Here is a 14813-nt window from a genome sequence, read left to right as displayed (position 1 = left end):
GTAATAAGCATTTGAGGACTTGGGAAGTGAGGATGCTATTAGTGCAGCTGATACGGATCGACATTGGCATTGGTACTGTTTCTAAATCAACTTATGCCTTTGAGGGAGAAGAACATGAAGATTTAGAAAATCCGTTATATGATAGAAACTTAGTATAAAGTTCTAATTGTTGAAACTCAATACAACGATACTTGAACTCAATAGTAATTTAATATTTTGATGGTTAATAATAGAGATGATGCTATGATTACAAGTTTATAGTGTTTTTGTTGTTTTTCATGATACTAGTGGCATTGTAATCTTAATTCATGTTTTAAATGTTTTTGTACTAACAAGCCCAAACTCCATTGCAAAATTTTGCCATATGGGCGAACTGCTTCTTCAAACCCGAGTTTGAACCCTAACTTGAACAGACAACTTAGATATTAAAATACTCCCATAAGATGAACTGATTAGAATGCATAGGAGGCAAACTCGTTGTCATCTGAATGTGGAGTGGCTAGGGCCTTCTACTATGACCCTTTCTGTAAAGATTTTGCGGTTGCCAATCGTTTCTTGTAATCATTTTAATGTGACCAAACTTTTGACAATAATTGTATTGAACACTCCTTTGAAGACGAAGAGGTTCACCAAATCCATTCTTTTGGTAGAAGTGAGGTGTATTGTGTTCTTGTCCAAGGCTTGCACTGAGAAGGCCAATTGTTTAGAAGAGGAAGAACTTGCACGACTTCCAAACTATTGCTAACATCTATCCTGCTGCAAAAGCTTGGTGCAAAGATCAGAGAATGTTAGAGCAATACTAGGAGAAGTGATATTGAGCATGTCTATGAAGTGCTCATAGGATTGGGGTAGACATTTTGGTGTGATCAATATAATATCTTCTTCCATCTTGTAGAGAATAGTCTGGAGTTGGTTATGTATATCCTTGATTTTTGTAAGATGTTTCTAGAGAAGATTGTTCCCATCATTATAGAAAACAAAATATTCTTCAAAAAGAAAGTGTGACTCTTGTCAAATGTCTCATAAATATTCCTTCAAGATGTCCTAGATCTCTTTAGCTATTTTATCGGAAGGCACTTGAGGGAGGTGATCATTTGTAACTGAAAGTTTGAGCACCATGGCAACTTCCCGATTACTCACTGTTACGCTTGATGGGAACTAAAGTTGTTACACCATGTTTTGTGCCCTAAGGTTAGCTAATCCTCACACTCAAGATTCATGCTTAGCCACTGAGAATATCTTTGGGCTTAAATCCCTCATGGTTTACATTGTAAGAGTAATAAAGTATTTTCTTATTAATTAAATCATGTTGATTTAATTATTAAGTCACTTATTATTTCTAGTTTATTGAAGCTAAACTTTAGGCATATAATAATTAATTCTTTTATTAATTATTATCATGCAATCTAGGTTTTACTCATTAGGGTTTTGATCTCCTTTATAAGGATTGATGTCTTTGTAATTTATTCATTCACTTTTGATAATAGCAATCTATCTTTTTGCTTATCAAGAATGTCTAATCTATGGATCTGAGAATTCTAGCCTCCATAGCTTTTGCTTCTCTCTTTCTATGATAGGTGTTTGCATACAGGTGAATCTTGGGAGTTATGGGGTTGACCTTATATCAAGTTCAACATGGTATCAAAGTGCTAGACCTTCATGGCTTTGTTTTTGTTTATGAGAGGTCGAGCTTGGCTTCCAGATTTGTGCTTTTTCTTTCAGAGGGTTTCATTTTTCAGAGTTATTTTGTATTGAATTTGGGGTGTCGCTGATTTTCGGGACACTTTGAGCCCAAATGGACATCACTGTTGAGCTCGAAGTGCCCCCAAAACCCCTATTTTCATATAAAATTTGTCCAATTTGGACACTTGGAATTTGAGGCAAAAAATATTGCTTCCAGATTGGGCACGTTACCGATGCGACAATTATCTATTTTTGCACATTTCCAGAGGCAGTGATTTTGGGTTTGAAAATTGAGATTTTTTTGGATGCGCAAATCATGATTTTTGGTCATGCAAATCAAGATTTTTGGTCATGCAAATTGAGATTTTTGGGCACACAAATCAAGATGGTTTTGTACGAAATTGACACTTCCCAAGGTAATTTTTGGTGCTAGAGGGCATGCTCTTCGATACATTTTGGCACGGATCCCAAGGCGGTAAAATTTTCATGTTGCCCTTCTAGCGTTTTTTTGACCTACATGTGGTTTTTTGGCCATAACTTGCTCATCCAAACTCTGTTTTTTGCATACGAGATATCACTGGAAAGTTGGTTTTGAGCCCCTCGTGATGGTGCAGTTTATTTGGACCTTTGATTTTGTTTGGTTGCTGGGTTATGCAGTCAAAGTGTGAAGTTCTATTTTGTACTCTAGGAGACATATTTTGAAACATTCTATTTTTTCAGATTCTGCTCTAGTCACATCCCATTCAGCTTTTTGCTTTCTTGCATTCTAGTGGATATCTTGGTTGTTTCAGATCCAAAGATCAATTTTGTTTCTTACGATGATTTTTCAGGTTGTACTATCTCTTGTATCAACCTTATGTTTCTTTTGATCTTTGTTGACATTCTTTTGTAGTATTTTTTGCAAATGTACTAAGATAAAGTGCTATTATTGCATTTTGAGATTTTGCACATCTTTGTATTTTGTTGTACTCTCACTACATTGTAAAGTTTCTTGGGGGGTTTCATGTTGGCCATATTCACCATCTTCCTTTGTCAAATGAGTGTTCCTTCCACGACATTAGCCTTATGATGTGTCGATAACACGTGCCATTATAGGTGTATGTACTTCTTTTGCGCTTTCGATGTTCTAGGTTGTTCGTTCTGTAGGAGATATTGCATTCAGTTTTAGTGTTCATGTCTTACCTCTCAGCATTATAGGGGGGTTATGTTGGTTTTATTGCATTCTTGGTTTGATCGAGAGAGCTATGTATTCAATATTTGATCCTATGTACTAGGCAATTGCAGTGACTGGATACCTATGCATTTCGGTGAGATGGATCATTTACCATATAGACATTCTTTCATTCCTAATTTTTGGAGGCCATGAAGATACCTTCCATCTTTGATTGATCAGCTCTTCAGACTTAGTGTTCTCTACATAAGCATGTTCTACACAGTGGAGATTTTTCAGATTAGTAGTTTGGCAATGTTTACAGCTTCATGCTTCAATGGTGTTCTTCATAATCGTCCTTTTGTTCCTATCTTCTAGAGCATTCTTTCCATCTCTTTTTGGAGTAGGGTTTTTCTCGTGTGGTTTTCTCTATTTCTCTTTTTTTCAAAGATTTGGTTGTGCTTGGGTACCTCATTAGGCCTTGTTGCCGGGACCCAATTTTCATTTCAGTAGTAGTTTGTAGGTTTTTAGCACCTCCTTAAGTTTATCTTAAGGGGGGTGTTAGAGTAATAAAGTCTTTTCTTATTAATTAAATCATGTTGATTTAATTATTAAGTCACTTATTATCTTTAGTTTACTTAAGCTAAACTTTGGGCATATAATAATTAATTTTTTTATTAATTAATATCATGCAATCTAGGTTTTACGTGTTAGCTTTCATTAACTTCAACATACATTACTTGTATCATCCACTAAGAATTGCATTGTATCCTTTGCTTAATAAACATTATGACCATAAATTGTAGTGCATAAGAAAAAAATACAAAAAAATATGCCACTTTATTGGATAGCTAGCTAGTGACATCATTTTCTCTGTCTTCATGTGACCCTTCTATCTTGATCAAACTAAGCTTGGTAGGATGTGCCTTTGTACCCAGTGTTGGAGATTGTAACAGCGATAGAGATCTTTATCTCTTGAAATATGGACATTATTATTGTTATGGTCTCCTTCAGTTGAAGAGGACACTTATGATTAAATTGCAATATTAAATATAAAGACACGTGTCATTCGACATGCGTTGAGACATGAAAATACGTAGAGTTGTAGTTGAAAAGAAAGAATTATGTTTTTGGAAATTAAAAGAGACCTTCTGCTAGAATGCGAAGGGTCTCTCTTTATGTTATATATATCACTTCAAGCGAAAAGCATTGTACACTTGAATTTAATTATCAATAAAATAATCTTTTGTTGGGTGTGGCTGGGGTTTTCCCTTCATTCTTGAAGGGTTTTCACATAATATTTTTGTTTGTCTCTTGCATCTTTTGTGGTTAATTGTTGTTGTTGTTTATCTAATTTTTGGGTTAAAATCCAACATGGTATCAGAGCCACGTTTGATATCTACAATAAGGGAGTGTTAAATTTTGGAGGCAACAAGAGAGATTCTTCATACAAGTGTTTGATGCTCAGTGTTCTCCATTCTATTTTAGTATGAATATTGAGTTTTGGTCTATGATCATTCTTTTCTTGTATGCTTCCTTATTTCTCATTAGAATAGTCTACATATTATTCTAGAAGGCATTACGTTTTGGCTAATGACAAAATATGGCCAACGATCATGTCTTCAATGTTTGGATCTAAAATAGTGGTGTCACTTATTTGCCTGAAATTAGATATCGTTTTTGGTGTAATCTCCATTTTATTCGATAGAGCTCCTTTTTAAACTTTACAGCCTAAGCTTTGGTTAATGGAAGTTTTTGTGTTGAGCTTGATATATTATAGAATTTTGCTGGAGGATTTTCATATCAATTGCTTGATTGATTCAATCGGATCTTATTTGTTCATATCGATTGTATTACTCTGTCAAATTTAAAGACAATGTTTATTTATGAAAGATGTGATCGGGCTAGACCACCATGGTTGGAGACAAGAAAGCAATCTTACGATCCACTCCAGATGGTTTGAATGCTTCTCATATGGATGCTCTTGGATATAGATCATAAATCCAGATGGCATATTTTATCAATGATCAGTTTCTTAGCAGACATGGTAATGGCTTTTGGACGTAAAACACATTTCTTCCAAGCTCTTTCATAACTGATGTCATTGCCTTCAATATGAGTTCTTGGTAACTAATGATGAGTTGCGATGAATATGACAAGAAGTTCGTCACGCACAGAGTTGCGGAAGCAAAGGTTGGACAGGTCTGTAATGTCCCCTTATTAGCATTCATAGCATGATGTTGTCGTTAGCCTATTTCCCCACGGTCTCATAGGCTAACCAGGACATTAAAGGGACTTAGAGGCCATTTGGCCTAGATAGTTTCAGTTGTAGGTCTTTCTGAGGGGTTTTGAGGCAACTTTGGGCATACTTACTATTTATAGTAAGTCATCTTGGATATGGTCGGACATCCAGTGGCAGCGGTATGTCGATGGTAATTGTTTAAAATCGGCAAGAAGACTTGTTTATCATTGATAAAATTTGTTATGCATTGATAAAGTTATTTTATAAAGTTAAATTTAAATATTTAACTTTATTATTGCATAGACTATAGTTTGTGGAAAATATTTAAATTAAAAGAGTCCCCTTTATTTTATAACACATTGGAGACATAAGTTACATAAAAGGGAGTGATGTTTTATCCCACATTGAGAAAACAAAGGATTGAGCCCTTGTGAGAACACTATAAAAGAAATGGAAGAGCTTCTTTTAGGCATGCTTGGAAATATCAAAGAAATTGGGAAATTTTCTGGAGATTATGTCTCAATAGTTTGGAGGACGAAATCCCTTCAAGCTGGAAATCTTGACGCCATTGAAAGATATGGTCTTGAGATTCAACATAGTAGCAATCCGAAAAAGCAAGTACGAAAAAGCAGTCCGGAAAAGCGGAATTGAAAAAGCAGGCTAAAAAAGCGGATACGAAAAAGCAGTCCGAAAAAAGCAGGCCGAAAAAGCAGTCCAAAAAAGCGGAACCGAAAAAGCAGGCCAAAAAAAGCAGTCCGAAAAAGCAGTTTGAAAAAAGCAAATAAAAAAGGGCAGCATTGAAGAAGATTATTACAGCCATCTACAACCAGGTTCCTTTATTAGTATTGTTTTTTAGGGTGTTATAAACTTTCAGCTGTAAGTGTGCATTATACTAGCATTATCATTTTGTAATCCATGTAAATGCCAAAAGTCTTGGCCATATTTCATGAGCATTGTATTAGAAATTTCATTGCAAATTAAGAAGATAATAGTTGCTGGTGTCATTTAAGCAATTTAATATCATTATTTATTAGCTAGTTAGTTTGCACACCAACTGTTTGTAAAAATGCCAGTTGGCTGTAGGTGTACATTCCTCATGCTTAGATCATATATATGCACTAAATATTGTCAAAATTAGTAGCACACTCATGTTAGGCCATTGTGTAGTCCATTGTAGTCTTCTAGCACAAGATTCTCATTGATGCAAATTGAAGAAAAAGTCATTTGAAACTAGCTGAAATACTATATCAGTCATACGTCCCTTGCATGTGAATTGTTTGATGAAATTCTTTAAGCTTTCATCAACATTTTTGAGGGCAGATTTGAAGAGGGTTATTATAGTGGTATTAGAGCTTGTTTGCAAAGTGTTTGACGAAATGTCAAACAACTGAAGTATAAAGATTTTTTGGTGTTTGAAGAAGTTATAACCTATTGGGGTTATTACAAGGTCTCAGAGAGCGAATGGAGACTATTCATATTGCAATTTTTATTTTTTGACGAGGAAGCTCAAGCTATGAATTGGGTTTAATTCAAGATATCTTGTCAGTTAAATTTCCATTAAATCAAATGATTGTTAGTAGGCTTCTATTTTTTTCTTCATTTACCAGAAATTTATTCAAAGGTTTTGTATAATGAAAATAATAGAATCTTGTGATGATATACATTAATGGTATTATTATCTTCTTGTATTGACCAGGTTCGAACTGGAGAAGAAATCTTTTGAATATAGAGACACTATAAATGCGTTCTTGTATTGACTAGGTTCGAACTGGAGAAGAAATATTTTGAATATAGAGACACTATAAGAGCATATGTTTGATCACAAATCATTGAATATCATTTTATGATTTCCCCGTCTGTCAATTAGAAAATATTTGCTGCCTATGCATCAAGCTCGTCTTCTACGTCGTCGGATTGGACAGGCCTGGTGCTTGCGGTTTCAAAACTTGCTCATCCTGTTATCTTTGGCACTATATCTGTGGTGTAGATTACGAGAGTATGAAATTTCTTAGTCAAAGGCCATCTCAATTGTGCACACACATATACTATGCAAATTATAATCGGGTCTTAGTTTTTACTAGGATGAACTTTTGACCTTTGCACAATCATGAATTGAAGTGTTCAAGAAATTATGAGACAATCGATGGGAGACAAAAATTATTGTCTTTGCTAGATTCATCAGGTCATATCGGTTCATCACATCAATTTGGTGCAAATACTTGATGCTACTTTAGACTGTAGGCATGGTATATTTGTTAACCCCAACAAATAATGTAATTAATAATGCTACAAATGTATGTAAAAGAGTCATATTAGTTGTTATGTTGTCATTGATGTCAAAGTCTTGGCTAGACATTATATTGAGTAGAGTGCCATATCAATTTGATTAATGAAGATGATATGAAGAAAGTATGATGAAGACAAAGTTGATAAATATGGTATTCAATGGGCACTTAAATGAGTTGATGGTGATAATGTAATGTTGGTTTGATTGTTTTACAATCATGTAGTGTTGTAATGCATTGAGCTATACAAGCTAGACCAAGTTACAAGGTTAACACCAAGCAGTTGGCTAAGCAAGAGAGAGTCTGGTATTGCCCGAGTAAGTTTAGTATTGACCGAGTGCTATATTTCCCAAGTGAAATGTTATGTTCACCAAGTAAAAGTAAGAACAAATTTGAAAAGATGTAATTTGAGGCCGACTCTTGATCGAATTGAAGAATGTTCAAGAAGTTCAAAGGTGCGAATCAAAGTTGGTTAGAAATTCAACCTCTTGAAAAATGCAAGGAAGATCTAATGGTGGAGATTGAAGAAGGATAAGGATGGACGCAAAGTTCTATCATCCGAGTCACTAGTTTTGTTGTATTTGTTATGAATTTGAGATAGATGATTACGATTAAGCGACAATAATTGGAAGAATATGAAAGCACAAAGACTACTATTTAAGAAGAAGTTGAGCAAGTTTTTGGTTGCTGGTTGGATGCTGATGTTGCTGATATCGTTGATAGTGTTGCTGCTAAAGGAGATCAAATTGCAAAGTTGTTGAAGTTGAAAGTTGAGCCGGTGAACTGAGTAGAGTTGAAGAGGAAGAAAGAGAGAAGTGAATCAGCTAGTCAAGAGAAGAGAGTAAAGAGATCAGAGGATAAAGATCAAAAAGAGACCAAGCAAAAAGGAGATTTGAACAAGCAAGGTAGTGCTATAACTAACATATCATTTGTACAGTTACTTTCTAATCATTGTAGCAGAAAAATCTCTTAATCGAGTGGACCTAACAAGTCTATGCAATCCTATATGGTAACATCGATTAGTGGTGTTTATAAGTCCTTTAGAGAAGACTACTCTTTAGACAAGATCAAGGAGTGGTAAGGTTTAGATGATATTTTGGTATAAATTCTCTAACAAGGTCACATTAAAAATGTGTATGTAAACCTTTAACAAGATTGGCTCTTAGCAGAGCTCACTTCAGAAGAGTAAAATTTTTGGATTACTGGTCCTAGGTGGTTTTTCCCTTTACAGGTATTTCATGTTAAAAGTTTTGGTGTCAAATGTGTGATTGTTGTTATGTTGCAAGTTGATTTACATCTTATTTTCATTTTATTGCTACTCGGTAACTAAGTTAATGGTCGGTAATAATTAAAGTTTATTGTTGTCAGCCGGTTATAACAGAAAAGTTAATAAATAGTTTGGAGTCAAGTGATTGAGTGAGTTAATTGATAAGTTGGATGAGTAGATCGAGTGAATGCTTATGATGATTATGAAGTTTGTTTGCTACTGAAATTGTTTGAAGAGACTGTAGAATAATTAAACATAATTGAATCCTGATTCACCCTCCCTCTCAATTTCTCATTATGGCAAGACAAAATGAGACTACATTTATCTAGAATTGGAGACAATATTACTTACTGGTTGGATCATGAATATGTTGCACCTCCTGCTTCTATGACAGTGGAACAAATTACATAGAAGAGGTACTGCAATAGTTTGATGATTGAGATTGTATTTGCTCTTAATGATGCTAAGTTTGATGATACCAAGAGCTGGACCAATGCAAAACAAACGTGGGACAAATTGACACTCGTACATGGTGGGGATCCAAATCGAAGAAGAGCTAAAGTTTAAAATCTTAGAGGCAAGTATGACGATATGAGAATGAAACAGAAGGTGACAATGTTGCACAGTATGCGAACCGAATCAAAGAAGTTGCAAGTGTAATCAAAGTTGGTGGTGGAATTATCAGTGACTTTGAAGTTGTAAGTAAAGTTCTCAGAACTCTTCTACTTGTTCCTGCTATTAAAGTTTCTTTAATTCAAGAAGTGAGAGTCATGCTTGGTAATGTTTTGACACTTATAGTTTGGTTGGTCGGTTAATTGCATTTGAATTGAGCAATTTTGACAATAGTATGGTTGCAATTGGAAATGCTTTTAAATCTTCACTAACCATTGAAAGCTCAAAGAAAGAAAAGAAAAGTAAGGAAGAAAGTGAATATGAATCTGAAGATGATCTATATTAAACTTCAAGCATTGCTTGCAAGAAGGTTGCCAAGAGGTAAAGGTAAATACAAAGGTAAACTGCCTCTGATTTGTTTCAAATGTAATGAAGTTGGTCATTTTGCTGCTAAGTGTCCTTAGTTCTAACAAAAGTAAGAGTCATAGAAATGACAAGAAAGATTATAAGTATAGGAAGAACATGGTTTGCAAAGACAGGGAAAAATTCATGCTATATTGCTAAAGAAGAGCACATCAAGTTCCAGTACTAATGAGGAGAAAGAAATTGTTGAGATGGTATATATTGCAATCGAGGAAGATCCTAATGGTGAAAGTGAAACTGCCCTAATTCACGTGTTAGCAAGAATGATTCATGGATTATAGATAGTGGATGCTCACATCACATGACTAGTGATTTATATAAGTTTGATAAATTTGAAGAAATTGATGATGGTGGAATTGTCAAGCTAGGTAATGATTTTCCATGCCCGGTGAAAGGTAAAAGATCTCTAATGTTGAATAATAAGATCATATGTGATGATACATACTGGGATAATAATCGTTTGACTGTTGCTTAGTTGAGTAACTTAGGTCACAAATTGGAATTTCAGATTAGAAAAGTCAAAATCTTTGATGATGAAGGAAATCTGATTGGAACTGGAATGCAAACAAGAGGTAACTTATTTTATCTCGATCCTACTGTTGAGACATGCTTATTTGCTAAAGTTGAGGATGACTCATTATGGCATAAGAGGTTTTGTTATGTAAACTTTGAGAACACGGTAAAGGACAGTAGAAAGAAAATAGTTAGAGGCTTACAAGATTTGCAAAACCTGAGAATGCTGTGTAAAGAATGTCAGCTCGGTAAGATGACAAAGTATAGTTTTACAAGCAAAATACACACTTCTAATGATATCCTAGAACTGGTGCATACGAATGTATGTGGACCAATAGGTGTTGACAATTATTATGGAGACAGATATTTCATATTGTTTGTTGATGACTATTCTAGAATGATAACTTTTATGTTCATGAAGGTGAAATCACAAGCTTTTGATATGTTGAAACGGTATAAAGCTAGAGTTGAGAAAGAAATTGACAAATTTTTGAAATGTTCAATATTTAGTAGAGGTGGTGAATTTATGTTTATTGAATTCACTAACTTTTGTGTTGACAATGGTATTAAGAGACAATTATCTGCATCGAGGACACCATATCAGAATGGTATTGTTGAAAGGAGAAATAGATCAATTGTGGATTGTGCAAGGGCATTGATGATTGAAAAAGAGGTTTCTTAGAAATTTTGGAGAGAAGCAATTAGCATTGTTGTTTATACTCTCAATCGAGTTCAGTTGAAGAAAGGAACAAATAAGACACCCTATGAACTTTGGTGTGGTCATACACCAAATGCAAGTTATTTCAAAATCATTGGAAGTAGGTGTTATATTCACAAGGATGCAGGGAATGGTAAATATGATTTTAAAGGTGTATTCCTTGGCTATTCATCTAAAAGAAAAGCTTATAAATGTTTGAACAAAGCTACCAGCAAGATGATTGGAAGTGCGAATGTAAGGATTGATGAGTTTGCAGAAAAGAACAATGTGGAAAGCTGGAAGGAACCCAAAGATTACAACAAGTTTGTGTATGTGTGTGAAGAGGCACTAACCACACTACTTGAGGTACAGGCAAGAGCCACTGAGCATTAGACGGTATCACTAGAGTTACAAAATGCTTTACCCGAGCATCAAACAGTACAACCTGAGCATGAAGTTGAACCCCTATTGAGTGGAGAAAGTGTTGAAAGTCAAAGAACTGAACCTGTATTGGCAAAACATGTGAGGAAGAATCATTCCCCTGAACAAACTATTGGTGACAGAAGTGTTGGAGTACATACAAGAAGTAAACTAAGCGTCGACACTTGTTTGATTGCTGCTTTTGAACCAAGAATAGTAAAGGTTGCATTGGAAAATGAGGATTGGAGAAATTGTATGAATGAAGAGATTGATTAGATTGAGAAGAACAATACATGGACATTTGTACTGCGACCTGTAGACAAGAATGTGATTGGAACTAAATAGATTTTCAGAAATAAGCTGAATGAAAAAGGAGAAGTGGTGAGAAACAAGGCAACATTGGTTTGCAAAGGTTATGCACAAGAAGGAATTGATTATAGTGAGACTTTTGCAGCTATGGTTAGATTGGAATGTGTAAGAACATTGTTAGCCTATGTTACATACAAGAAGTTCAAATTTTATCAAATGGATGTCAAATCTTCATTTTTGAATGAAATACTTGAAGAGGAAGTCTATATTGAACAACTTGAAGGATTCATTGAACTTGATCAAAGGAACATGGCTTGCAAACTAAACAAAGCATTGTATGGATTGAAACAAGCTGCAAGAGCATGGTATGTGTTACATCCCAATTTTTGATCCAATTTAAAATGTTCATGTAGCCGTTGAGGTTGACGTGAAGTCAATCGACAATTGAAATTTGTTATAATCATGAGAAATGGTAAGATGGTTAGTCGTTATAATTTCATATGAAGATAACATGCTAGTTAACCATTACGATGATATTTTAAAGCTATTTCAAATAGTTGGTTATTTATAATGAATTCATGGGAATTGAGAAGGTGGTTAGCCATTATGATCATTCATGATTAATAACTTGTTATGGTAATATGATTTAATTGTGGAGAATTTCCTTGTAGGGAGCACATCAGAGGGGTGGGAGCATTGTTAGAGAAGAATGGGGCACAGGGGCACCACCATCAATGGGCAAATAGGTATGAATCTTGAATCACCATGGCTAAGGATAAATGACTAGGCAAGCAAGAGTGTATGTTGGACAATACCATGAGCTATTTGGACAATCAATAAAATATTAAATATTTAAACATAATCAAACTTTGTACCTTTAAATGGTTTATGTTGGCATTCTCATCATTTCAATATATATATATATATACATATATATATATGCACACAAGTATAAAAGTATGGTGCCTCTATAGTATTAAAATACTTAAAGCTCATCTTTATTAACATATGTATATATAAATATTCGTAAACATTAAAAGGATATGAAGATAAAATAATCTCCCAAGTATACACGTATTTAGACACACATATCCTAATAGGTATAAACTTGGACAAAATAATAATACGATGTCACCATTCGAAATAATATATATGTGCATATATATATGTATGTATGTATGTATGTATGTATGTATAATATTATAAATTATTCTTTGATTAGGAGACCTTCAAAATCTTTCTTCATAATTATAAGTCTCTATAAGAGATGAGAAATACACTTGGCATCTCTTTTTAAAAAAAAATGGTGAATCGAGAAGCCAACTATTTTTTATATAACTGCTACTAAGAGCCGCGACTTCTTCCAAGCCTCTATATTATTTCTGTTTGTTTTCTTGCTTGAACAGGTTTGAGAACCAACCCCGAATTTTGTAGCTCCACCTCCATTCCCTTATTTCTTCTCTTTCCTTATTTCTGCCTCTAGCATTGAAGATGAATCAGAGTTACTGATTTTGTCATTGAATGGTTTTTGATTTTGAGCTCTGCATTTTGAAACTCAAACTTCAAGAGCCAGCTGTTTGAAGTTAAGCAAAGTTCCATATCTTTTGTTGTTCAGGTTATGTGATCAACTTTCCCTAATCTTATTTGATATATGTTATGGATTCGATAGTATAGATACAAGGATAGTATCAATGATTTCTAATATCGATGCTTGATTGTGATATCGAATAACACATTCGATGAAGCTATCTCACTGTGTTAAGTCAGTACCAATTACAAATGTCATGCTAAGATTACCTCTTTGTTTCAGTTGGTTTTCCAGATTCAAGTTTTAATTCTCTAAAGTTCCTTAAGTGAAGTTTTTGAGTCCTAAGAACTGTATTGTGACAGTACTGATTTTATATTATTTTTCCCATCAGCTGAGTTTCAGCATTAGAGACCCAAGACTCATGCAGCTGGTTGGCCAAAAAAGAGGGTGAAGAGGTGAGAGAAAGTTCTGCAAGAATAAGAAACTAGAATCAGATTTGATATAATAATTTTATTACTTTTAAACAGCCATTTAATAGCTCATGTTGTCCAATTCATATACTTTGTTGTCTAGTTGAGTGGTGGAATTAAGTACCAAGATGCTCAATGGTTGGACAAGGTGTTCCATGTCTATTCCGGGTAGGGAGGGCCTTTCTAATTAGAGAAAGTGCGGGGATAAGTTTATGGTCCGTGGTTGGGAGGTTAAGCTCCTAACAATGTTTCCCCTCTTCACAAGATGTTAGGACATGCATCAGACAAAGATAAGTTAAGCATTCAAACATTTATTGGTAACAGGTAATTTACTTTTATTGTGTTTATTCAAGTAGAAGATAAGATGGATTGATTTATATCATTGTTTCAGTTATTTCTTTTAATGAAAGCAACTCTTATCATCAATGTAATTGGCAACCTGTTAGATCGGTTGATCTTCCAACTGGACATGGAATATATTATATGCAAAAGATAGGTTTATCTGATGGATTGTTATTTTAATTTTCCATTTATTTGAATAAGGAATATGAGTGTATTTTCCTAACTGAATGTTATTGCCATAGCTAGCAATGGAAGGAGAAGAGATGATACAATGGTAATTCATGCTCTAATTGATACAGTGGTATGTGATGCCCTAAATGATACAAAATTGATATAGTGGTATTTGTGTTAGAGTAAATAATTAATATTTAATTATTTATTCTATTGCTTAAGCTTACTTAGGTCATGCATTTATTTAATACTTTTGTATTTAATGCATGTAGTGGTTAGTTGTTGACAACTCGGGAGTTTTCTCCTTTTTTAGCATATTCCACTTTTTGTGGATATGTGCTGAGTTGTCAATCTTATCTTCCAGCTTGTTCTACAAGCTTCCATGAGCTCTTTATATTCGAGCTCTCCTCATTGTATTTTCATATCATTGTAATATCATCTCTTATTTTTGCATCCTCTTAATGCTATTTTGCTTCCAACATTTGCATTACTCTCTTGGAGACTAACTCTATGATGCTATTTTGATTTTGTATCATTTGCATTCATAGTTTAGATATTTACTCTTTGCACTAGTTTTCTGGGTTATTAATCTTTTCAGATTCTAACATGGTATCAGTCGTCGCAGCAAAAAAAGTGCCACGTGGCATAGCCACGTGGCAGGTACGAATGATGACGTGGCAGTCAATTTAAATCCTAGGATC

General features: G+C 34.3%; 1 protein-coding gene across 9 annotated transcripts in view; it reads left to right on the top strand.

The window, feature by feature from the left end:
- Window positions 1–14813, top strand: part of LOC149545962 (Galactose oxidase/kelch repeat superfamily protein) — a 136912-nt gene that overhangs the window by 101219 nt on the left and 20880 nt on the right. The window contains exons 4-5 of one of the 9 annotated variants that reach the window (XR_016353631.1): window positions 13521–13584; window positions 13703–14034. The exons of 6 other annotated variants lie outside the window; for them this stretch is intronic. The gene's annotated coding sequence lies outside the window, so the exon portion shown is untranslated. Of the gene's footprint in view, window positions 1–13520; window positions 13585–13702; window positions 14035–14813 lie in introns of those variants that run through there. 2 more of the 9 variants (XR_016353630.1, XM_089790907.1) reach the window with 2 other exon arrangements.

This window comes from Cupressus sempervirens, chromosome 7 (assembly GCF_028749045.1).
Source record: "Cupressus sempervirens isolate cs-2001-9-10 chromosome 7, ASM2874904v1, whole genome shotgun sequence".
Lineage (NCBI taxonomy): Eukaryota > Viridiplantae > Streptophyta > Pinopsida > Cupressales > Cupressaceae > Cupressus > Cupressus sempervirens.
Note: the sequence above shows the minus strand (reverse complement) of the source record. Positions and strands in the feature narration are given on the sequence as shown.